The sequence below is a fragment of the Cervus elaphus genome, chromosome 29 (genome assembly GCF_910594005.1).
Source record: "Cervus elaphus chromosome 29, mCerEla1.1, whole genome shotgun sequence".
In the NCBI taxonomy this organism is placed as follows: domain Eukaryota; kingdom Metazoa; phylum Chordata; class Mammalia; order Artiodactyla; family Cervidae; genus Cervus; species Cervus elaphus.
In genome coordinates this window covers 17,449,851-17,476,314 of record NC_057843.1, presented here as the reverse complement: position 1 = coordinate 17,476,314, position 26,464 = coordinate 17,449,851, and positions in this window count along the sequence as shown.

Genomic DNA, 26,464 nt, shown 5'->3' with positions numbered 1-26,464 from the left:
AAAGTTAAATAGCCCTTAAAAGGGGAAAAAAGAAAAAGAGGGTAAATGGGACTTAGAGCGAAATCTCAAATAATCAAAAGAGATGAGAGCACAAAACGGAATTAAAGAATTCTTATGTTGGACATTTACAATTCAAAGTAAATTGCCCGGACTCTCCACGGCACAGTCGGATTGTAATACCAAAAAACACTTGACTCTAATCAAAGGCCACCAGAACACTGGTTGTTCTCAGCCATTTGATTTTACACGAAGCTCTAAGGATCTTTTCTCTGCCTAATGCGGAATTTTATATGTTCTGCTGTGGACAAAGCACAGTAACACAGGCTCTGTTTTGGCTTAGAAAAATATAATCTTTTTAATCTAATTTTTATTAAGCAAAACTCTAAGTCTGCACAGGCCTAGGGAATAGTATAATGATCCCACATGCATCCATCTCCCAGCTTCATCAATTATCAAGATTCCACCATTCTTAGGGGGAAATATAGTCTGAAAAAAACCTTTTAAATCATATCACAATGTATAAATTCAGAATTCCCCACTGCAAATCTCAAAATATTTCCAAAATAGAGAATGAATATGTATATTAACAAATATACATATACAAATACATTTACATACACACATATATACACAGTTTTAAGGGGAATAAATTGTTTTCCTCATGGGGATGCATACAAAAGGCTTGCTTACAGCTCAAAAATGTGTATGTTTTCACAATCTGTTTGATGGCAGGCACTAATGGTCAGGAAAAATAAAATTTGGTCCTTACAGTCTGTCCTGTCTTTAAGCAAAATGTGTGCCATTTACTTGGGAGCTATATAACAGATGTGAATTTAAAAGGAAGAGACCAGTTATAAAGCACTAGGGGGAAGCTGTGCAGATGTCCCTGTTTTTAATGCGTTACTGCGCGGGGTCCAATTTATCTCACTGCAAGTGATCTAGGACTTCATGAAACAGCTCCAAATTACAGATTGCCAACACCCTTTAAAGGTCTTATGTTACAAAAAGAAAAAGCATTCTTAAACCTGGCCATTAAGGCACAGAGGGTAGTGTCCTGGATGCATTAAATCTGATAAACAAGATGGAAGGAGGGGAATGCTTGGGGAACTTCCAAGCAAGGCAATATAATACAAAGGCACATGTGGACAGGCCTCAAGCCCCTTCTGGGAAGGCAATTTCTAAGATCTCCCTGTGGAAAAGAGCATTAAATAGTTCATCACATCAGAAGCCTGAAACAGTGTCATTATCATGAGGTTGAAGTATTCTTTTTGCCTTTCCTAAAGATGCAGTTTTCAATGGGTCTGCTGCTGCTGCTAAGTCACTTCAGTCGTGTCTGACTCTGTGCGACCCTGTAGACGGCAGCCCACCAGGCTCCCCCGTCCCTGGGATTCTCCAGGCAAGAACACTGGAGTGGGCTGTCATTTCCTTCTCCAAATAGGTCCGCTAACTATTGCATATTAACTCCCAGTTTTGTGTCAAGCACTCTATTAGATCTATATATAATATGAAGATAATCTCACTTAATTTACATAACCTTTTGCAATCAGTATTGCTAATGGATTTCAGAGAAGAGGAAGCTGAGATTTGGGTACAAGGAACTTGAGATAAAAAGCGGCTGATTCAGGATCTGTGCTTGGTTCTTTCTGATTTCCGAAGTTGTTTTCTCTCACAAACAACAGGCGTCAGTGACCTTGATAATAATCCTTTTCAGGATAATCTAGCAGTATGTATCTCCTTGCTGAAGCAACTGCTTTTCTAGAAATTTAGCCTGTGGGAATAACTGACAAGTTTCCAAAGCAGTATATACAGAGATCCACTGTAGCGTTGTTTACAATAGAAAAAATTAGCAACCACTAGTGTCCACTGAGACTGAAAAAATTAATTTTGATAAATCCATATACTGTGATGGTAAATATACCTGTTTCAAAGATTCAAAACGAGTTATATATTGATATATAACTCTCTTTACTTTGAGGTGAAAAAAACAAACCATAGAAGATTTCTAGAATTATGCATGTGTATGTATGTATGTGTGAGTGTATTAGAGGTATTAGAAAGATACACAACAAACTTATCAGTGGTTTCAGTATCTCTGAATTATTTAAAATTTTGAACTATACTATCAGATAAGGATAAAATGTTTCCATTTGAAACACTAAGTCCCGACTTTTTTCCTCTCAAAAGTCAAACTCCTGGTGCAATCCTGTCAAGATTTTGACAGTGGCATCAAGGACTATTTTGTGAGAAAGGACAGGGTTGCTTTTATTGAAATGTGGCATAATTTGCCAAGCCTTCCCTGACCACTAGAGGCAGAAACATGCTCCCTCTCTGGGCTCCCAGGACATCCTAAATATATTCTTTATTATACCAGTTAGTTATCTCACTGCTGTAAACAGTTGGGTTGTAACACATAAATCTGTCACCCTCAGTTGACTCTAAGACCCTCAAAAATAGAACTACATTTCTTTTATCTGGCACATGACATATATATTTAACATGTTTGATGAATGAATAAGTAACAGAGGAAGGGGATGAGGGAGGGAAGGAAAAAGGAAGGATGTTTAACTTCAAAAATCTAATGGTGCATTCAAAGCCCACACCACGAAACCATAGTAGCCCATCACAAATTAATTCATCAAAGCCTGAGCTGAAGGTGCTGCTATAGAGAGAAAGCCCTGGGCCATGAAAAGAACATGGGCTTTGGGGTTGGACAACAAATGTAAATCCTGGATTTTCCAGTTAGAAATTTTGTGAGAAAGTCTTTATCACTGAGGCTTAGATTCACCACCTGTAAAACAGGTGCAATAATACTGACTTCATGTTTGCTATGAGGACAAAATTAGATAAAATATGCACAAGGCCAACACATAGTAGACAGTCAATGAATATTTGCTGTCCTCACTATTACAAAGCCTAAGTGAAAAGTATTTGTGCTAAGTGTGGCTCATTAGAGCACAAGAGTATACAATTAAGAATTGTTTTTAAGCTGCTGATACTCACTTCAGATTCAAGACTGATCAGTTTCTGGAACAGAGATATCCTCAAACCATCCAGCTGGTCAGATGGATCTCCTAGGTAATCTGTTTTGGGGTATCCACTAGACCACTTTGAATCTTGGTCAAGGAAGTTGAAGTCTTTGGTGACCTCTTGGTTTCATGTAATCAAAGATATTCTCTGATTTACAAAAAAAAAAAAAGAAATGAAGCTATTAAAGACTTGGATATATTGTTAGTGAGTATAGAACCTTGAATAATGCTTCTTAATGTGGGAGGGGGGTCAAATTGATAATATGTATCAATGTATTGAATATGTCTTACCCTTTGATTCAACAATTGTTCATCTGAGTTTATCCTATAAAATCACCTGCAAAAATGTGCAATTCTATAATGTGGAACACTTTGCAAGCCTGAAAAATCAGCAATGACTCAAATCCATGGGGAAATGGCTAAATAATGATATATTCCTCCAGTGGTGTATATTCCAGCTATTAGAATGAAACTGATCTATGTATACATCCATGATAAAAATCTGCCAGATGTATAAGTGAAAAAAAGCAAACTGCAGGACAATATAAGCCAAATTCTGTTAAAAACAATAATAGTAATTTTTATATACCTAGGAAAATGTATTCAGAATTTCTCTGTCAGGGTAATAGGAGCAAACTTTCACTTTCTATCTACATGAAATACTTTATCATTTATAATCACTTATAAATGAGCATGCATTATTGTGATAATTAAAGCACAAAAAGTGTTATATTTTAAAATCCAAGTTACTAATGGGAAGGAAGGTAAAATATGGGACAAAATATGACTTTGTTACAGTCTTATTCTATCCTGCTTGATGATTCTAGTCCCCAATTCAGGCTTCCCAGGTGGCTTACTGGTCAAGAATCTGCCTGCCAATGCAGGAGATGTGGGTTCCATCCCTGAGTCAGGAAGATCCCCTGGAGGAGAAAATGGCAACCCACTCCAGTACTCTTGCCTGTGAAATCCCATGGACAGAGGAGCCTGGAGGGCTACCTGGGGTCATAAAGAGTCAGACACGACTGAGCAACTAAGCATGCACACAATATACAACGCACTTTGATCATTAGCCAGAGAAATCACTGTCCCCTATAAGTCTATTAGCTAACCTGACAGGTCTGACTGATGGTAAATGGGACAGAGAATGGTTTTTTTCTCTTTTTCCAAAATGAACAAAAGCCTAATATACAACCTGGCTGTGAAATATGTAATTAGAAAAAGTATCGCCCCTTGGTTAAAGAAGTGACCTCCCATGAGCGATAATTCCTCTAGATTGAGCATTTTGTTACAATTGTCCATAGAAACTTAAAGAGGTTATTTCCTTGATCTGCCGGGCATGCATTTTCTACTATAAGCATCACACAGTGTAATGTATATACCCTACATATAGAAGATTAATAGCATTTCTCTAGTGCTTTCCCCCGAACTTCTCAATATAAGTGGAGATGATTTAATCTAAACCACTTTTGAGCATCAGCACGCAAGCACTCCTAGCTGTTCTTTCTTCTCACTTCCGTTACTGTTACACATTCTTCCTTAAAAAAAAAAAATCTGTATTCACTTAAACTAAAAAAATAAATAAATACAAAGTTTTTCCTACCTACAATTTGGTAAAGATTGAAGAAATGGACAAAATCCAGGGTTGGTGAGTACACAGTCAGACACTGTTGTGGGGGTGTAAATTAATACACTTTTTCCAGGGGATAGTTTGGCCATCCGTATCAAGATGGGAAATGTGAATCCCTCTGACCCCGACAACTCACAAAGAAGTGAAAAGATGTATGCTTATTGAAAAATGAGATATAACCTCTTCTATCATTAGCAAAGAATAGGTCTAAAAAACAGAATATTTAGACAACAGGACATTAGTTCTGAGATATTGCACAGATTAAACTATAGCATAGTATGGACTTCCCTCATGGTCCAGTGGTCAAGAATCTACCTCCCAATGCAGGGACATGGGTTTGATCTCTGGTTGGGGAACTGAGACCCCCACATGACACAGGGAAGCCAGCATGCCACAACAAAAGATCCTGCACGCTGCAACTAAGAGATCCCGCACGCTGCAACTAAGAGATCCCACACAACCAAATAAATAAAAAAATTTAAATTACATTATAGTAAATCCACTTGCCAGTGCAGGAGATACAAGAGACACAGGTTTAACCCCTGGGTTGGGAAGGTCCCCTGGAGTAGGATGTAGCAACCACTCCAGTATTCTTGCCTGGAAAACTCCATGGACAGGGGAACCTGGTGGGCTACAGCTCATGGGACTGCAAAGGGTCAGACATGACTGAGCACCTGAGCATACAGAGGATGAAACAGTGACCCCTCCAGAAAAAAATTCATGAATACCAGAAATCTCAGAATGCAACCTTATTTGGAGACAGAGTATTTACAGATACAATTAAAAGTCTCAAGTTGAGTCATCCTGGGTTTAGGGCAAGCTGTAAATCTAAGGACTGACATTCTTATAGAAAAAGGAGAAGTGCTGTAGCGTGAGGGCTTAGTTTAAAGAAATATTATGTAGATTTAAATGTATTGACATGGAAAGATATCTGTGAACACATTGTTGGACACAACAAAATAGGTGTTCAAGCTTGTTGGTATCTTATAATTTATCCCAAAGACAGATCCTTGCAAAGATTTTCACCAAAATGTTATGCCTAGTTATTTCTAGGTAGCATGATTTGAGTTGATTTCTTCTTGATGTTTTTCCTATTTGGAATTTTTTATAGTAAGTGTGATTTTTTAAATTTAGCTATTTTCAACAATAGTAATAATAATAATAACAAATATCCCCCTCAAATTACACCATAGCAAAATTTCCTTCTTTACCCTCAATGTGCCTATGATAAGTCTTGACGATTTCATTCCCATTTTAAAGAATATGGAGGGTCAGGGAGATAAACCAACATCACTAAGGATTTAGAGCTGAATTTTAAAATTAAGCCCAGGATTTACCAACACTGAAGGCGTCATTGTCAGCTGTTACCTTAGACATTTCTTTCTCACTTTAAGAGGTTTGTTTCCCACTAGTACATCACCAAGAGACTGACCTTGAGGAGTAGGACAGGCACACCTCAAGACCAGAGTTTTCTCCTCATTTATCAAGAGGGTCATGTGACACTGAAGTTGTGCTACAAGAAGGAGTAAGATTCAGGAGGAGATTCTCATCCTTCTAACCTCCCCCACTTCAGTCTCTCACACCTTTGGAAGGCAGGGGAAACACCCAAAGAGGGTTTAAAATCCAGTGGGTGAAAGAAATAACTAACATAGGGAGCAAATGCATGATACACTTGCTTCCACTCCCAGATCTACGACAGTCATCACTCATCAGGAGCATTATTTCAGACTGCGCTGAGTCACTCAGTCATGTCCGGTTGTTTATGACCCCATGGACTGTAGCCCACTAGGCTCCTCTGTCCATGGGGATTCTTCAGGCAAGAATACTGGAGGGGGTTGCCAGTCCCTTCTCCAGAGGATCTTCCCAACCCAGGGATCGGATCAAACACAGGTCTCCCACAGTACAGGCAGATCCTTTACCAACGGAGCCACCAGGGAAGCCTGAGAATGGAGACTGGATGAGAGGTGACTAGAGAGGTCACTCACCAGAGGAAACTATTCACCATCCTAGATCCTATTCTGAAACAAACCCTGACCAAAGACCAAAGGAGGAGTGTGTGGGCAAAACAGCAAAGTAAAAGTGAGCAAAACCTTGGAAAAAGAATGATAATAATTATACATTTTACTGAAAAGAGGAGAGTGAAAAAGTTGGCTTAAAGCTCAACATCCAGAAAACTAAGGTCCCATCACTTCATGGCAAATATGGGGATACAGTGGAAACAGTGGCAGACTTTATTTTTGGGGCTCCAAAATCACTGCAGATGGTGATTGCAGCCATGAAATTAAAAGACACTTACTCCTTGGAAGGAAAGTTATGACCAACCAAGACAGCATATTAAAAAGCAGAGACATTACTTTGCCAACAAAGGTCCATCTAATCAAGGCTATGGTTTTTCCAGTGGTCATGTATGGATGTGAGAGTTGCACTGTGAAGAAAGCTGAGCACCGAAAAATTGATGCTTTTGAACTGTGGTGTTGGAGAAGACTCTTGAGAGTCCCTTGGACTGCAAGGAGATCCAACCAGTCCATCCTGGAGGAGATCAGTCCTGGGTGTTCACTGGAAGGACTGATGCTGAAGCTGAAACTCCAATACTTTGGCCACCTCATGCAAAGAGTTGACTCATTGGAAAAGACTCTGATGCTAGGAGGGATTGGGGGCAGGAGGAGAAGGGGCCGACAGAGGATGAGATGGCTGGATGGCATCACCGAATCAATGGACATGAGTTTGAGTAAACTCCGGGAGTTGGTGATGGACAGGGAGGCCTGGTGTGCTGCAATTCATGGGGTCGCAAAAAGTTGGACACGACTGAGCGACTGAACAGAACTGAACTGAAGTACCTACTTCATGCCAGCTCTGGTGCTATAAAGGACGCTAAAACATTCTCTGTCCTTGAGGAGTTTACAGGAAGAGACAGAGATTATGAAGGTAGACGTTAGAAAGACCAAAACACAAGATACACAAGATTCTAGTGAGGGCTCCTTCTCCTTGGCTAGAACGACATCCATCCAAAGGTTCGCTCAGAGTTTAGACTTCCCAGAGCTACAACCCAGAGGCTGCTCCAGTCAACATACAGTCTTTGTTCTTTGCTAAAACCAGAAAACACAAGAAATTTAGGGAATCCTTCATCACAAGAAAAAATGATAAGTATACATGGTGATGGATGTTAACTAGACTTACTGGGTGATCATTTTGCAACATAAACAAATATGAAATCATTATGTTATACACCTAAAACTAATACAATGTTATATACAAATTATATCTATGTAAAAATATACTTGAAAATTAAAAAGAAATGCAGGGAATCCAAAAGTGCTAACTCTCTACTGATTATAGAAATACTCAGTGCTATCATTTGTTGAGCAAGTGTCAACCACTTTTTATATACCATCTCCACTCCTCAAAACAACTTGGCAAGGCAGATATTATTATTTTCATTTTACTCATGAGGAAAATAAAGTTCTGAGAGGTGAAGTAACATGACCAGGAAATAGCCTTTAAGGAGTGGAAATGAGATTTCAACTCAGGTCTTTCTGAGTCCACTTGCTTTACACCATGCCACACAGCCTCTGATGAGGGTAAAAATATATATAAGCTTGTAAGAAAAGATACACTCATATCTATCTATCTATCTACCTATCTAATCTGGTATATACATGGTCATGTACCCAGCAAACACCAACACCCACACAGCTATTGAGGAGAACAACTGCATTTCTACGAATTACCAGGACAAAATAGTAATGGATGCCATTAACACTGCAGATGTATAAACCGGGAAAAAAATGGCTTCTGATCATAGGAAATGCCCTATAAAGCATTTGATTCAATGGACTCAAGTCAAGAAACTTCCCATTATACACCTTTTCCAGCACTTATATAGCTACCAAGAACCTAATCGTACTATTTGAAGTTGCCAGACCCTACAGAAAGCAATCAGGCAGTGTGTGGAATCACATCAGCAGAACAGCAGCAAGAATATTTCCACTCCCTTGGTATTGCTTTTCCCTCTGCTTTCTTCAAACCTATTGTTGGGCAGAGGACTGGAAATCAAAGCTGGAATGACAGAAAGGAAACAAAGGGAATGAAACAGACTTGGCAGATTTTGGAGGATGGTGAGATGAGGGGCAAAGTCTCACTTCATCAGTTTAGAGGTCTTCAATAGAAAAAAAAAAAGTCTAAGGAAACTAAACCTTTGATTTAAAGGTATTGCAAAATGATTTTTAAATAAATTAAAATCTTTACATCAAATAAGAGCTTTCTTCACATAACAAATGCCTCAGATTAATCACCGAAAATTAAAGCACACAGTTCTTGTATTTCGGTTGTTTTTTCTTATATTGCCAAAATGTTCCAGCATTCAAGTCAAAGCCAAAGATTAAACGTCCTTATATTTTTGTTGTGATTTTACTGCCAAACGCAAACATCCAAGTGTAAGTAAGTCATTACTCTCCCGCTGTTGTGGTCCGATTAATTCTCACAATATTAGCCAGCAATTCATTTTATCCCTTGGTGTCACAAGTCCAGTTGAAGGAGATAAGTGGCTGATAAAAGATCTCTGAGAACAGTTATAAATGATTCACTTTAAAAGAATAATAAAGCAACCACTGGATAAGCGCAGCTGAGTAAACCTTCCATACATCGCACAAAACTAATTTAGTTTAAAAAACTTCAGCAAATTATAGTCAATAATCTTCACTGTCACCCTGCTGCTCACAAAACTTTTGAGAAGAAACTTAATGCTGAAATGCAAATATTTAATTAGATTTTAATGGTGAGGTTTATTTTTCCTAAATCTGGTCATCTGTCTCAATTATGTTCTCCATTTTTTACAGTTAACCAGGAATTGTCATCCCCATGGGGTTTGGGGAATGCTTTCTCTTTCCTAATTCCTGTTTATTAGCATTAGCTTTTTCCCAAGTGTAGTTCTTGTGCAAAGGGTTTCGTTTGTTCTCTTTTGGAAAAGAGAAACGTCGAGGAAAAAGAAAATACATAATGTTCTAAGCAATGCTTTTAAAGCTAACTGTCCTTCTGTCCTAATAACAGAGACTCATTAGTAGCTAAACAATTACTTGTCTTTTGCTACCTCAACACACAGGACAATTAACACGTGTTTTTATTTATTTAAAGTCTAATTAAAGCAGTTCTGTGTATACTTGGAAATTTTTTAAGCTATATGTCTTCCAAACGTATTCTGTACGTTAGATTTTTACATTAATCTGCAGAAATTAGTGGAATGTGGCTGCTCATGCCCCTTTCAACAAAACCAATACGACAATCGGCCATAAAACTCTTCAGAACTGTTACGGGGTGAAATATTGCAACTGCGTTCCTGAGTTTCTCTTCTTTTTCCCCCATCACCAAGCTATGCAGGTACCCTGCTTCAGACTCACCCTTTTACGCTGGGCTTTGTGATGCTGAGGCTACTCTGAACCGCCTTTCTGTCCTTTTTGCAGATGTTAGACTCCGCCACCAGGGGGCGCTAGGGAGCCCGGCGGTCTGGAGAAGGAAGAAGGGCCTTGCTCATCCTCTTTGCTTCCCGTCCCTCTGATTATCTTCCCAGCAGTGCTTCTTCTCCAGCACCAGCAGGTGACTGCAGTCGGCCGTGTTTGTTAATACAGCACTGGCAGAAGCAGCCTCGTCTCACAGTCTGAGACACCAGCAGCGGCAGAGGGCGCACTCCTTCAGGGTGTGGGGACGGGGCGCTGTTCCCCCGCAGCGGTCCGTCCTCCAAGCCCGTCCGCTTGATCAAGCCGCTCTCACTCCTTGGTTCCCCCGGGGGCTGGTCACTGCTTTCTCGGTTGCCACCTTTGTGATACCTTAATGTTCACTTTTTGCATCTCCAGTTAATACCTTTCATACAATTGTTAGTAATGAATTCTGCAAACTAGTTGAGTGTACTATCAGCCTCCTGAGGGAACCTGACTGATGTTGTTTAGTCAGTAAGTCACGTCCGACTCTTTTGCAACCCCTTGAACTGCAGCCTGCCAGGCACCTCTGTCCTGGGTTGCCTTTTCCTTCTCCGGGAGATCTGCCCGACCTAGGGATCAAACCCGCATCTCCTGCACTGGCAGGCGGATTCTTTAACACTGAACCATCAGGGAAGCCCTACCCTGACTGACACACCTTGTTTTTTTATTTTAAACCCGATAGACCCAGGTTGAAATCCCAGCCTTCTACTCTTACTAGCTGTGTGCCCTTGGCAAACTGCTTAAGATGTCTGATTTCCTGTTGCCTTTATACAAAAAGGGTATACTATCCTAGAGTTGTCAGGATTAATGAGATAATCCATATCAAGTGATATAAAATAATACTTTAAAAAGTTGATTCCTTTCCCTTTCACCTTCTATAGGTTCAAGTTCTCCCATTGACAACAGATAGGAGATTTGCTCTTTCCCTACAGAGAGTAAATTCATTCTTTATCCTACCTGACAACTTATATTGTGCCAATTGTAGTTCTAATCACCACTTGTTACCTTTTTCATGATGTCTTAATTCCAGGTGCAGTCATCACAATAATTCTGTCGATCCTGTCAATATCTTTTTATGTTAACCGTACTCTTTTCCATGGCTTCCTGGCAGCCTATCTTCTGTTTGAGTTATTTTGCTGATGTTCGTGACATTTCTTTTTAAGACATCCCCACATCTCTTACTGTCTCTCCATATGGTTTCTGGAGAGGTCCCCCTGCTCCCCACTTCCCCCTCCCACTCAGCCTCACCTTCACAACTGACTCCCCACATCCCTACCTTGCTTCCTGGAAATTTCATATATTGGTAAAATATTTCCACATTGTCCATGTCTTTTATAAACATAAAATTCCTCTATGTCCATTCACTTTTCCTTTGTGAAAGTTTTAGGATGTGGCTCATCATGGGCCCGTGATAAATATCCACTGAGTGAAAAAAATTAATGTAATCTCCATTTATCCCAATCATCAATCTTTTATGTTCCACCCTTTCCAAATGCCTTGGCTTTTACCTTTTGAAAGCAGCTATTTCCTCACTCTGAGCAGAGAAGAATAAACTTGGATCTTTCTTACTCTCTCCATTAAGATTATACTACAAAAACAAAATGTCCAAGACACAAAGAGATGTAAGGTATTGAAAGATATAAAGCAATGTTGTTCTGTATAATCTACGTTCACTTAAAAAACACTCTACCTTCATTTTTTTTGTTTGATCTATTCTTTAAATAAGGCACTTAGGCATAGTCTCTACATGGACAACCCAAATTGGTTATTGGTATCCAATGATAGCTTCTGTAGCTGAGTACATGGGAATATATATATAAAATATTTACAACCTAGATAGGTGGGATGGGGTGAGAGGGTGGGAAGGAGATTTAAGAGGGAGGGGGCATGTGTACACTTATGGTTGATTCACATTACTGTGTGGCTGAAACCAACCCAGCATTGTAAAGCAATTATCCTCTGATGGAAAAAAAAATTCGGTAAGTTGCACTCATTTTCTAAAAAACCTATTTATTATTTGCTTATATCTACTTTATTATCAGCAAGGTTGTAAGACAGGCAGGCACTGTTACAAATGGACCTTCTTTTCATATGAATTTTTTTTTAATTGATCAGTGTGACTCACGTATTTCTGTTTGGTTAGCTCATACTGTAAACTGTTTCACAGCTTAATATTTATACTTCAATATTGCTACTAAAATGTTACTGCATCTTTGGCTCCTAGAGTTTTACTCACAGTTTCACTTCTTAAAATAGAATCCTTATATCATGGGTTTATTGTTTGTTTTTTTCCCACAGAACTCTGTTTTTAGACCTCCAGTGTGGAATTCCTGATGAATTAGGTGTTGACCTTAATTGTTCCAAGACTTGAGTGAGACAACAGGAACCATCTGTGTGATGTCCCTCCTTCACCACCATTTTACAGGAGACTGAATCAAGACCTAGAGAGCAGGTGCAAATTGGCCAGATTCCAAAGCGGAGATAGTAGAGGCAGGAAGAAGTTTAGATCCTCTGAATCTCAAACCAGTATTCTTTCTCTTAATTTTTATCTTGTTACTTCTTTGGAAACCCCTAGACTTCTTTCAAATCTTGACTATCTAAAGGGAACCATTTCATTTTTTCTAATCTCTGTTCATTCCATTTGATGCATAATTTTTCTATTTTTCTTTCTATATCGTGATATATACATAAAAATTTGAATGTGTCCATGATTCTTTTTCAGCACCCACTGCTCTACCACTACTTACTCTCAGTTCTTAACTGAGAGGCAGCCCAAGGGAAAAGAAGAATTCAGTTCAGTTCAGTACAGTTCAGTCGCTCAGTAATGTCCAACTCTTTGTGAACCCATGGTCTGCAGCACACCAGGCTTCACTGTCCGTCACCAGCTCCTGGAGCTTGCTCAAACTCATGTCCATTGAGTCAGTGATGCCATCCAACCATCTTATCCTCTGTCATCCCCTTCTCCTCCCACCCTCAATTTTTCCCAGCATCAGAGTCTTTCCCAACGAGTCAGTTCTTCTCATCAGGTGGCCAAAGTATTGGAGTTTCAGCTTCAGCATCAGTCCTTCCAATGAATGTTCAGAACTGATTTCCTTTAGGATAGACTGGTTGGATCTCCTTGCAGTCCAAGGGACTCTCAAGAGTCTTCTCCAACACCACAGTTTAAGAGCATCAATTCTTTGGTGCTGAGCTTTCTTTATAGTCCAACTCTCACATCCATACATGACTACTGGCAAAACCATAGCTATGACTAGATGGACCTTTGTTGGCAAAGTAACATCTCTGTTTTTTTAATATGTTGTCTAGGTTGGTCATAGTTTTTCTTCCAGAGAGCAAGCATCTTTGAATTTCATGGCTGGAGTCACCATCTACAGTGATTTTGGAGCCCCCAAAAAATATGGTCTCTCACTGTTTCCATTGTTTCCCCATCTATTGGCCATGAAGTGATGGGACCAGATGCCATGATCTTAGTTTTTTGAATGTTAAGTTTTAAGCCAGATTTTTCACTATCCTCTTTCACTTTCATCAAAAGGCTCTTTAGTTCTTCTTCACTTTCTGCCATAAGGGTGGTGTCATCTGCATATCTGAGACTATTGATATTTCTCCCCGCAATCTTGATTCAAGCTTGTGCTTCATCCAGCCCAGCATTTCACATGATGTACTCTGCATATAAGTTAAATAAGCAGAGTGACAATATACAGCCTTGATGTACTCCTTTCCCAATTTCAGTTCAGTTCAGTCACTCAGTCGTGTCTGACTCTTTGCGACCCCATGAACTGCAGCATGCCAGACCTCCCTGTCCATCACCAACTCCCAGAGTCCACCCAAATCCATGTCCATTGCGTCAGTGATGCCATCTAACCATCTCATCCTCTGTAGTCCCCTTCTCCTCCTGCCCTCAATCTTTCCCAGCATCAGGGTCTTTTCCAATGAGTCAGCTGTCCGCATCAGGTGGCCAAAGTATTGGAGTTTCAGCTTCAACATCAGTCCCTCCAGTGAACACCCAGGACTGATCTCCTTTAGGATGGACTGGTTGTAGAAGTTTTATTATCAGTGCTGTATCGTTGGAGAAGTCTTGAGACTACTGGAAGAATAAAACTGAAATCCAGAGGCAGGAGACTTAAGCCCCAAACCTGAGAACACAGGAAAACTCCTGACTACACGGAACATTAAGTAATAAAAGACCATCCAAAAGCCTCCATACCTACACTGAAACCAACCACCACCCAAGAGCCAATAAGTTCCAGAGCAAGACAGCATGCAAATTCTCCAGCAATGCAGGAACATAGCCCTGAGCGTCAACATACAGGCTGCCCAAAGTCACACCTAACACATAGACCCATCTCAAAACTCTTTACTGGACACTCCATTGCTCTCCAGAGAGAAGAAATCCAGTTCCACGCACAAGAACACCGACGCAAGCTTCCCCAACCAGGAAACCTTGATAAGCCAATCGTCCAACCCCACCTACTATGTGAAACCTCCACAATAAAAAGGAACCACAGACCACCAGAATACAGAAAGCCCACTCCAGACACAGCAATCTAAACAAGATGAAAAGGCAGAGAAATACCCAACAGGTAAAGGAACATGAAAAATGCCCACCAAGTCAAACAAAAGAGGAGGAGATAGGGAATCTACCTGAAAAAGGATGGACTGGTTGGATCTCCTTGCCATCTAAGGGATTCTCAAGAGTCTTCTCCAACACCACAGTTCAAAAGCATCAATTCTTCAGCGTTCAGCTTTCTTTATAGTCCAACTCTCACATCCATACATGACTACTGGAAAAACCATAGCCTTGATTAGATGGACCTTTGTTGGCAAAGTAATGTGTCTGCTTTTTAATGTGCTGTCTTGGTTGGTCATAACTTTCCTTCCAAGTAGCAAGCGTCTTTTAATTTCATGACTGCAATCACTATCCACAGTGATTTTGGAGCCCAGAAAAATAAAGTCAGCCACTGTTTCCACTGTTACCCCATCTATTTGCCATGAAGTGATGGGACCAGATGCCATGATCTTAGTTTTAAGCCAGCTTTTTCACTCTCCTGTTTCACTTTCATCAAGAGGCTCTTTAGTTCTTCTTCACTTTCTGCCATAAGTAACCAGTCTATTGTTCCATGCCCAGTTTTAACTGTTGCTTCTTGACCTGCGTACAGATTTCTCAGAAGGCAAGTCATGTGATCTGGTATTCCCATCTCTTTAAGAATTTTCCAATCTCTTTAAGAATTCTAAAGAAGAATTAATTAGATGTTAAAGACATTTGCAAGCCAGAACTTTGAGTTTCAAGATGGTATAGTGAACTTATTTCCCTTTATGAACCAAAATTTAACATTTTTAAAATAAACATACAGTGGATGCCTATGTAATGCTTGAAAACAAGAGGGGAACTTTCAGCAGACTACAAAAGATGTAAGAAACCCCTGAAATATATAAAGCTTCTGGGAAGCTACAGAGAAATTCTGACTATCCATTACAGTATTTCATTAAATACCTCATGACTAAGCCACAGCACACTCTTCATATTGTTTGACTTTTAGCTTGGAGCTGAAAGGAGAAAGGAAACAATATTGACATATTATTTCATTTAATCCTCAAAATAATTCTATAATTTGGTGTTACTATCCCCACTTTGCAGATGAGGAAGTTGACCTCCATAGAAGTTAAGTAACCAAACTAAGACTTCATAGCTAGTCAGTAACCAAAAAGGAATAGGAACATAGGTGTTTCTGCTTCTAAAAAGCCTGAGCATTTCTGCTACCTCAAGACATCTCTTGACAATGTGGAAGGACAAGCACTGATTACACACTGGCATAGGACACGCATGGAACAAGATACTAAATTATTACTGACACTTCATTGGGCAGGTAGTTTGCTTAAGAATTCTCAAGGGAAAATTTGAGTAAGATAAAGGTGGCTTATCTCACTTATAGTAAGAAAACCTGAAGTATGCAGAAGACACGCAGTTGGTTAGGGTCCCGGAAGTCACAAACGCCATTCAAGAGTGGAAGACATCTCACCACCGGTTAATGGTCACCATCCAAAGTTTCTCTTTTAATTCCATCTTGAACCCAGACTGCGCATTTGTGAAATGACCAGAGAGGGTAGCATGGCAGGGGACGGCTCAGGGACTCAAAGAAGACCAAATCCGTGGTCATGTTCTCATTAGATCACTGTCCTAATACCTACCCTGCGTGGTCTCAGATGTCAGCTACATGTTATTCTTTTCAAGGCTTAAAGTCTTCACTGAGGGAATTATGGCACATCCTCCAGGGAAAGCAAACCAAGAGGCACAAATGCCAGGCACCCCTCCATGCATGAAAATCTTAGTGGCTTCCATAGAGGTTGGCTTCGTGGACATCCATCATTGGCCCAGAGCTCAGAGATCTCACAGATGGATCTTCAGAGTTCCTGGGAAATCTCAGTCAGCAGTGTTTTCCTTTGTTGGTTGAAGTATAGTTGATTAACAATTTTCTATTAATTTCATGCACACAACATACTGATTTGATATTTTTATAGATTATACTCCATTTAAAGTTATTATAAGCACTTCTCTGGTAGTCCAGTGGCTAAGAATCTGCCTGCCAACACATGGGACATGAGTTTGATCCCTGGTCTGGGAAGATCCCACATGCCATGGGGCAGTTAAACCCACGCACCACAACTACTGAGCCTCATAGCCTACAGCCCATGCTCTTTAACAACAGAAGCCACTGCAGTGAGAAGTCAGCACACCACAGCTGCAGAGGAGCCCCCACTTGCTGCAACTAGAGAAAGCCTGCAGGAAGCAATGAAGACCCAGTACAGCCAAAAATAAACTTTAAAAAATAAAGTTACTATAAAATATTGGCTATATTCCCAGTGCTGTATTCACAGATACAAAGAACAGCTAGTGGTGACCATCGGGGAAAGGGGAGAGGGAAAGACAAAATGGGAGACGAGGACTAAGAAGTACAAAGTACTAGATATAAAATAAAGATGCAGTCATCAATTTTTGCTCTCTGTTGTCATTCATCCCATGTGCTTGAGTTTCTACCATAGCAACAGATTCTTATTTGAAGGTGCTGTCCTCAGAGAAAGAGCTCAACAACACAGAAAATAGGAGGAAGTGAATTAATGTCTACTTACTCTCTACTTATGCCTTGGACCCAGTGTGAACTACTTTTTAACTATGTGATCTCATTCAATTGCCCAAAAACTCTATAAGGTAAGGTGAGTGTTTTGACAGTTGGTGCAACTGGAGCTTCACTGAAGTGTGGGATGAAGAAACAGGCTCAGGTTCACAAGGTTAGTAACGTTGTGAACTGGAGATTCAAACCTGGATCGATTTGACAACAAAAATCCAAGTTCTTCTTGCTAAATCACCTTCTATAAAATAGGAAAAAGGTGAAAGTTTTCTATCCAATAGTCTGTCTTATATATCCTTATTCTTTTGCTATCTTTTTTTTTTTTTTTTTTTTTTTTACTGGAGTGTAGTTTATTACACCAGCGGGCCCAAGGCAGAGTCTCCTCTATCTTCTGCCTAGAAATAATTTGATATAAAGCATCATTTTGCCTTTGGGGGGAAATGCTGTCTAAATACAGAAAATATTGCACCATTACCTAGTAAATTGTTTTTTTACATACCATAGTTTATCATCTGCAGATACTGTCAGGGCCTGATGTTTGAGTCATTATGCTTATGGGATTTAATTTTTAATGATGCAAAAATTATGCACAATATACCATCATTTCTCTCCCAAACCCAGAATCTGATAGCTAATAATTGCTCCTTACTTAGCGTGCTAACACTCCATGATATTAATTAGAATGCAACCGGAATCAGAAAAGTAACTCTGAAAATGGCCTTTATGAATTCTGTGCTCATTTTCTTCCAATAACCTCAAGATTAAAGTTGTTGGATACACGCATCAACAATTTTTTTCCCTGACAGAGTCTTCTGCAAACAAGATAGAAGGTCTGAAAAAGCTAGTTGGTGACCTTTCCACTTCATGCAAGTGCAAAGAACCTCTGTGGTTGTATTAGTTAGAGGAATACTAGCCAGTTTTATTTTCTAAGAAACCTGTAAACTGAAATGGTTTTAATACTGAAGAATTGGTCTGTTAAAAATGAATTAAAACGTGTTTTAATATTGAAGATTATTTGCCCTGTAACAAATTGCATTCTTGTCTCGCACTCACAGGCTGCCCTTCTCTCCCACATCACTGTGGACAATAGAGACAGTAGCGGCGCTAAAACCAGCCACTCAAACCTGGGTCCCAGGTCAGAAGGCCCCACTCCAGAATCTTCTCCACTTATAACCCTTCCCATGAGGTGAGGAAGATGTGTGCATGCTAAGTCACTTCAGTCATGTCCGACTCTTTGCGACCCCATGGGCTATAGCCTTGCTCCGTATTCCTCACTCCTATGTCCATGGGATTCTCCAGGCAAGAATACTGGAGTGGGTTGCCATGCCCTTCTCCAGGGGATCTTCTGACCCAGGGATCGAACCCGCATCTCTTACACCGCCTGCATTGGCAGGCAGGTAATGGCCAAGAAGATACACCCACTCAAAACCTTACCTCTGGGTTCCAGAGACCCTAAATCCCCCGCCCAAATTTCCACCAAATTGCTACTGGGCCCAGTATGCTTTCTTCCCCAGATCTGTTCTCCAAAGCATAGACTGCACTCCCAGGATATACAGCCCTAGAACTGAGAGGTGACTAGAGAGAGGGTAACAGTGGCTGCTGCTTGGACATTTAGCCTGGGATGTACCCATGAGTGCTTCTGGGGCCTCTTACGATGCAGGGAGATGTGAGCAGGGGAAGAGAAATGGGTGGGCTTCAGTTTAGGAACTAGGACCGCTCTTCCTGTGCTCACACACCAGAGTGGAGTCCAAGAAGTCTGGACATGAACCTGGTCTTCCATGTCATAATAAAAAAGGCATATTTATAAAGTTGGATTATAGAACATAGTGGTTTGATTTTAAATTTAAAATGTTTAGACATGTGATATCTAGGCTTTCATTTGTACCTGTGTCCTGAGCCTCACAAATATTTGAGAAATCCTGCCAGACCCAGAAGGGCTTCCTTGGTAGCTTAATGGTAAAGAACCAGCATGCCAATGCAGGAGACTTAAGAGGTGTGGGTTTGATCCCTGGGTCAGAAAGATCTCCTAGAGGAGGAAATGGCAACCCACTCCCATGGACAGAGGAGCCTGATGGGCTACAGTCCATGGAGTCACAAAGAGCTAAACACGACTGAAATGACCTTAGCATGCCAGACAAGAGAGAGGGATAAAAATAGAGGGGAAAATGTATTCCTTCATAGCTCATCATCACTTTTTCTGTTCATAAATCTTCAAAGAAATAACTTTCATTCCTTCAATGTCTCTATAAAATGAATCATTTCCAAAAGGTAAAGATGATTTCCTTTGCTGACTACATTTCAGTATTTGCTTAGAGCAAGTAAACGCTAACTTATGCACCCCACATCTACCATGGGGTGTGGGGAGAGGACTTGATAAAGCGCACAGAAGAGCTCCCCAAAGCTTCTTGTGTAACCACAGGTTCTATCATGTTTCATACTAGGACCAAGTGCATGGTCCTGCCAGAAATAGATTCTGAGAAAAACAGCTATAGTAACCACACTGCCTTTGTGTCACTGAAGTCCAGGTGAACATAAAAGTGAAACTACAACTCGGGAATCATGTTTCCAAGGTTTATTTTCAAGGGTGCATTTTTGAGTAATTTTAAGAGGCAACTTGAAGGTGGCAAAGTCCATGAATTTTCAAGTCAGATTTAGAGTTGAAGCTAGGCTTTGAGTCATTAGAACCATCCTCATGCAAACAACCTTTCTGAACCCCAGTTTCTTCAACCATAAAATAATATTCAGTACAACCTGGTGCTGATATGAAGCAAACATACAGGTCAAGTAAGAAAATGGGTAATTTGCCTACTGGAATCTCTGTCAGATAGAAAACGCACAACTAATGTTGGCTTTCATGTTGGTTTTCATTTTTTTCTCTTCTGAGGCTGAGTCTGATTTTACTTGGCTTCTATCCCCATCTTTGGCAAATAAATTGACTTTAATTCTTCAACCTGAAACTAATACCTGGTGCCTGAATATTTCTGGTCCTCCAACCTCTTTTGAATTTCATCACTTTTTCATGATTCCTTCTTGTGTTTCACATCCACCCTCCCAAAAAGAATGACCAAAAGGGTATGAGAATAAAGAACAGGAAAATGGTCACGCATCCTTCATTACTGCCACGTTCTAATTGCCATCAAGAGTTCTTTTACTTTTAATTTAATTGTATTTTTTTAGACCAAAAACATTTTGTATTGGGGTATAGCAGTCCTGGGTGTTCATTGGAAGGACTGATGCCGAAGCTGAAACTCCAATACTTTGGCCAGCTCATGCGAAGAGCTGACTCATTTGAAAAGACCCTGATGCTGGGAAAGATTGAGGGCAGGAGGAGAAGGGGACGACAGAGGATGAGATGGCTGGATGGCATCACCGACTCAATGGACAGGAGTTTGAGTAAACTCCGGGAGTTGGTGATGGATAGGGAGGCCTGGGGTGCTGCGATTCTTGGGGTCGCAAAGAGTCAGACACGACTGAGCTACTGAGCTGAACTGAACTGAACTGAACTGATGGCCCATTAGCAATGTTGTGGTAGTTTCAGGTTAACAGTGAAGGGACTCAGCCATACATGCTGCCAAGAGTTCCTGATGCTCATTTAGATCAGCACTGGTGTTCTCTGTCTGCAAATCTGGTATACGTGTTTGCAAATTCACACTTGGCAAGAACTCTACAAATTTTATTCTTCCAATAACTGAGATAATTTGCATTAACAATTACAACTACTAGGAGGCATCCAATTCTACAATGTGCACCATTTGCAGATCCCTATAATGGAGAATCACTTTCGCAACTGATGGAAGAGAGAAGGTGGGGGAGTTGGTCATTTACCATAATGACTTTTGCATGATAAGCAGCCAGCATTTGTGATTATTTCCAAAGGCAGTAAACAGGTTCAAAGTCTTATATTAGTGGACTTTAATTAGGAGTCAAGTTTGCATACATTTTAAATGTTAATCACTGTTCAGCAAGCCAGTGAACTGAGATAGGTCGCCCACAACCTACTCTCTCCAGAAAGAATACATCTTTTCCTTTTTTGTTGAGATGTAAAGTACTGTGGGACAAGGGCACAAAATCCTATTTCTCAAAAGAAAATGGCAAAGGACAAGCAGAGCTCAGAATGATGACTCAGAATCCTGGGACTTGAAAATCTCACTGCTCTTAGCTGAATTCTTGTAACATTCCACCCTACCCCCCAAAATGTGGAACAACACATATTGTCTATAAACTCCATTGATTTTTAAGACTTTGGAAAGCTCTGAACCTAACATGAGGCACAGAGGCAAATGCAGAAGGAGAGTTGAAAATTCCTGGCCTAAAATTAGTCTGAACTGGATCTGAGCAGTTCCTCTGAATAGGGAACTCTAAATCTGATCCATGACCCAATTTCACTTCCGGAAAAAATAAGAAAACCAAAGACGGATGCCACAAAATGGATAAAATTGCCTGTTGTTACACAATTATGTTCGTCTTATTTTTCTGGTATTAAATGTCCTTTTATAAAATCACTTCTTAGCTAATCATGTGTTGTTTGTTTGTTTTTAAACAAGCCCCTGCTTGGTAACATTTAAAAGTTGGTGAGTCTCCTAAATTTAGGAAAAACACAACTCCCATGTAGATGGATGAAATTCTCAAATCTGGGGAAAGCTGAGGCAGGAAACCACGCCATACAGGTCTGCAAATACCAACACCCTGGCTCTGACTCTGTTGTTTGTGATCTTTCTTTTCTGCCCAGCACAACGTTTAAAAGTCAATATTTCTCCATTTCCTGTCTCTCCTTTTAATGAGAAAGGACAAACTCTTGAAAACAAAAATGTACGCAAGGTTCTTGAGACAGAAATTATTTCCTCAAAGTGCTTTAATCATGCTGTTGAAAGCCACTTCCTCCAGTAGCCTAATCACATAAATCACAGTAAAAGGTTAAAGACAAAGTTCAATTGTGCCAAATTGCCTGCAATGGTTTCTCAGAAATGGATTACATTCTATTAAAAGGTAAAGTCATTCTGCTACCATTGGTATGCTTAGATGGTCTCTGGCTTGTATTATAGTAACTTCACATCCAGATCACGAGCATGGGTGTTTGGTTTGAAGGGTTCTTGTTTAATTTCTTACCAACACTTGACTTAAATCTAGACAATGGGCAGAACTTCCATGAAGTTCAAGACTTCCAAACCACCAGCACCAGGTGTCAGCAGCCAGGTTTCCTAAGAGGATAATGATAGTGATACAATCTAATTCCATTACTTCTGCCTCGATAAACTCGTAAATACTATCTAAAGCACTATCATTCCATTATTATTCAGGGTTCCCATACATTGGATTTCCCAGGTGGCCCGAGTGGTATAGAATCTACTTGCCAAGAGACGGACTGTAAGAGATGTGGGTTCGATTGCTGGGTCAGGAAGATCCCCTGGAAAAAGGGGATGGCAACCCACTCCAGTATTCTTACCTGGAGAAGTCCATAGACAGAGAAGCCTGGTGGGCTACGATCCATGGGACTGTAAAGAGTTAGACACAGCTGAGCATCTGAGCACTCCCAGACGCTAAGCATTATGAATAGAATAGTTTCTCAGAAACATGACTTATTTACTGAATAAATATAGTAAGTTAATTATGGAGTGTGTTACGGTGATTTTTGATGCAAACTTAAAGTTACCTAATTCTCCTGAGCCTGACTTTTTTTCATCTATAAAATATATGTTTGGCCTGAATAGACACTTTTCTCTCTGATCATTAAGCAATTATTTTGTGCCAAGTACCATGCATGGTACATCACAAATATCACCTCATTTAATCCCTGCAATAACTCTATGAGTTGAGTACTGTTATTAGCCCCCTACTCTCTTCCAAGTCCTTTTCCTGATCTCACTCCATTCTTCCCCAAACAAAATAGATTGAAGCTGCTTCGGGTAAATACAACTGCTCTTTCCCCAAAGCTCATCTACAGCTTCCGTGTGTTAAATGGTTTTGTTTCACTGGTTTTACTTCTATTTTTGTGTTCCTCTTTGGTTAATTGATTGGTTTACCTTTCAGTGGCGTTGCAATCTGCATCTAAGCTCCTTACAATTATAAGAGGAAAATTAGCTAGCACTTATTAAGCACCAATCAAAGGGCACATGCTTTCCAAATATTTTCTCTTACCCTAACAACAACCCATTGCCCAACTTTACAAGTAAGGCTAGTCTGAGATACTAAATAGACTGCCGAAGACTACACAGCGAGTCTCTCCCCACCCCTCACCCTCGTAAGTATAGCTGACTTATAATGATTCAAGTATACAGAAAAGTGATTCAGTTAGATATGTTTTTTCAGATATTTATTATAGGTTATTACAAGATATTGATTATAGTTCCCTGTGCTATATAATAGGTCCTTGTTGTTTATCTACTTTATAGATAGTAGTGTGTATCTGTTAATCCCAAATTCCCAATGTACTCTTCCCCTCTTCCGTCCCCTGTGTGAGCGTGCGTGCGTGCATGTATGTGTGTGTGTGTGTGTGCGCATGCTCAGTTGTGTCTGACTTTGCGACCCCATGGACTGTAACCCACTAGGCTCCTTTTGTCCATAGATTTTTTTAGGCAAGAATACTGGAGTGGGTTTTCATTTTTCCTCCTCCAGGGGATCTTCCCAACCCAGGGATCAAACCCAAGTCTCTTGCATCTCCTGCCTTGGCAGGCAGATTCTTCACCACTATCGCCACCTGGGAAGCCCTTTGTCCCCTTGAGTCATCATTAATCTGTTTTCTCTGTGTGTCTAGGTGCTCCCTTTCTCTGGACTGGTGTAGCTTTCTTTCCCACTAAGCCCTACATCTTATGACACAGCTCTTTGAGAAAACAAGTTGACGTCTGCATCCTTTCTTTCTATACAAGGATCACTCATTTCAAGAAAAGAAACCAGAAATTAGTTTACACAAATATTGAAGCTGTTCGGAACTGATAAGAAAGTTCATATTTAGAAAGGAAAGACGGCTAGTGTTTTCTTTCTCTGTTCCTTAGATGGTTTATGACCAATGAGCTGCTATTTAGCAAAAGGAAGATACCAAGGCAGCCACTATCCTGTGAGCAGCAAAACTAAGTTATCAAAATATGTTTTTGAAATCTTCTCATTTAATCTGAATTGAAAAATGAGAATTGTGTCTACAAAAACTTGCAGTTAATGACTGATGCATCACACTTGTGATTTCAAACAATGATTTCTTTTATTCTTTGTGACTTTGAGCAAAAAGCTTCTTCATCTATGTTACACTTCAAATGGTACCCAAAATTCCAGCTAATTTATTACATTTTTATTACAAAGCAGGACATGGAGTGAAAACTTTATTAATCAATTCATCTATTTGTCTAAGATTAGTTGTATAAATTCAAATCTGGATCTGTTTCGTATAGCTTAGATTTCCCACCTACACCGGACCCTACTACCAGAGTTTCCTTACCTATTATGTGTCATTATTCCTTTTATATCCCTCAATCTCCTCTGTGACTAACTAGCCATCAATTCTTCAGGCTCTGGGTATCCTTTCCACATCAGAATCTTTACTAGTTTTCCTAAGGCATATTTTGTTGTCCCCAGTTTGGAGAAAAAGCACAAAAAAGCAGAGTTTCTTTCATTTTCTCCAAGCTCTCCCACTCAACAGGCCATGAATATTCACAAGCCATATGATTCAGCAATCCTACTGCTGGTTAGGAAATGAAAGGAAATGAAGACAGAATCTGGAAGAGATTATCTGCACTCCCGCACTCACTGCAGTATTATTCACAACAGCCAAGATATGGAAACAACCTAAGTGTCCAGCAAGAGATGACACTATAAAAAAGATGTGGTGTATGTATGCAAGCGAGTAATTATACAGCCGTGAGAAAGAAGGAAAGCCTGCTATGTGAGACAACATGGATGGAACTCGAGGGCATTATGCATGAAATAAGCCAGACAGAGAAAGATGAATACACATGCTATCACTTGTATGAGGAATCTAAACAAATAGTCAAACTCATAGGAAGCAAAGTAGAAAAGTGGTAGCCAGGGGCTGGGGAGTGGGGAAAATAGGGAGAGGTTGTTAAAACTGTACAAATTTTCAGCTGTAAGGGGAATAATATTTGAGAAACTAATGGATAACATGGTGATTATAGTTAAAACACTATTGTATCATTGAAATTTGTTGAAAGTAAGACTTAAATGTACATGAGGAGATGAATGTGTTAATTAGCTAGATGGGAAGAAATCTTTCACAATGTATACCACATCACATCATATATACTTTATTTTTTTTTCTAATTAAACTGAAATTTTATTAGAAAGGTAATTTTGAGTCAAAACATTTAACCTTGAGAAGAAAGGTCGTGGTATCCTCAGTAAGCAAATTATTAGATATATATGTTGTTTATGCACTAAGTCATGTCCAACTCTCCCCAAGGACTGTAGCCTGTCAGAATCCTCTGTCCATGGGATTTCCCAAGCAAGAATACTGAAGTAGGTTGCCAGTTTTTTCTACAGGGCATCTTTCTGACCCAGGAAACAAACTCATGTCTCTTGCATAGGCAGGTGGGTTGTTTACCGCTGAAACAACAGGGAAGCCCATTAGATACATAAAGGAGACAAAAAGTAGAATCCTTGGTATCAAGGGTCAATTTCCAAAGCATATTATTTTTTATTTGGCTAAACACGATCTTATGACAAAGTCAAAAATTATGTTTTTCTCCAAAATGTTGTATGTTTTCTTCACTAGTTGTTTGATTGGAGCTGAAGTAGCAAGTCTACTTCTGTTTCATTTCAGTTCAGTCACTCAGTCATGTCTGACTCTTTGCAGCCCCATGAACTGCAGCTTGTCAGGCTTCCCTGTCCATCACCAACACCCATCAGTTCAGTTCAGTTCAGTTGCTCAGTCGTGTCCGACTCTTGGCGACCCCATGAATCACAGCACGCCAGGCCTCCCTGTCTATCACAAACTCCCAGAGTTTACTCAAATGATCGAGTCGGTGATGCCATCCAGCCATCTCATCCTCTGTCATCCCCTTCTCCTCCTGCCCCCAATCCCTCCCAGGATCAGGGTCTTTTCCAACGAGTCAACTCTTCTTTTTTTTTTTTTGTATTCCCCATCCCGATCCCCCCTCCCACCTCTCTCTCTACCTAATCCCTCTGAGTCTTCCCAGTGCACCAGGAATATCTTATAATTTTATTAGTTGATTATACCTCAAGAAAGCTGAACAAATACCTACTATATGTGAA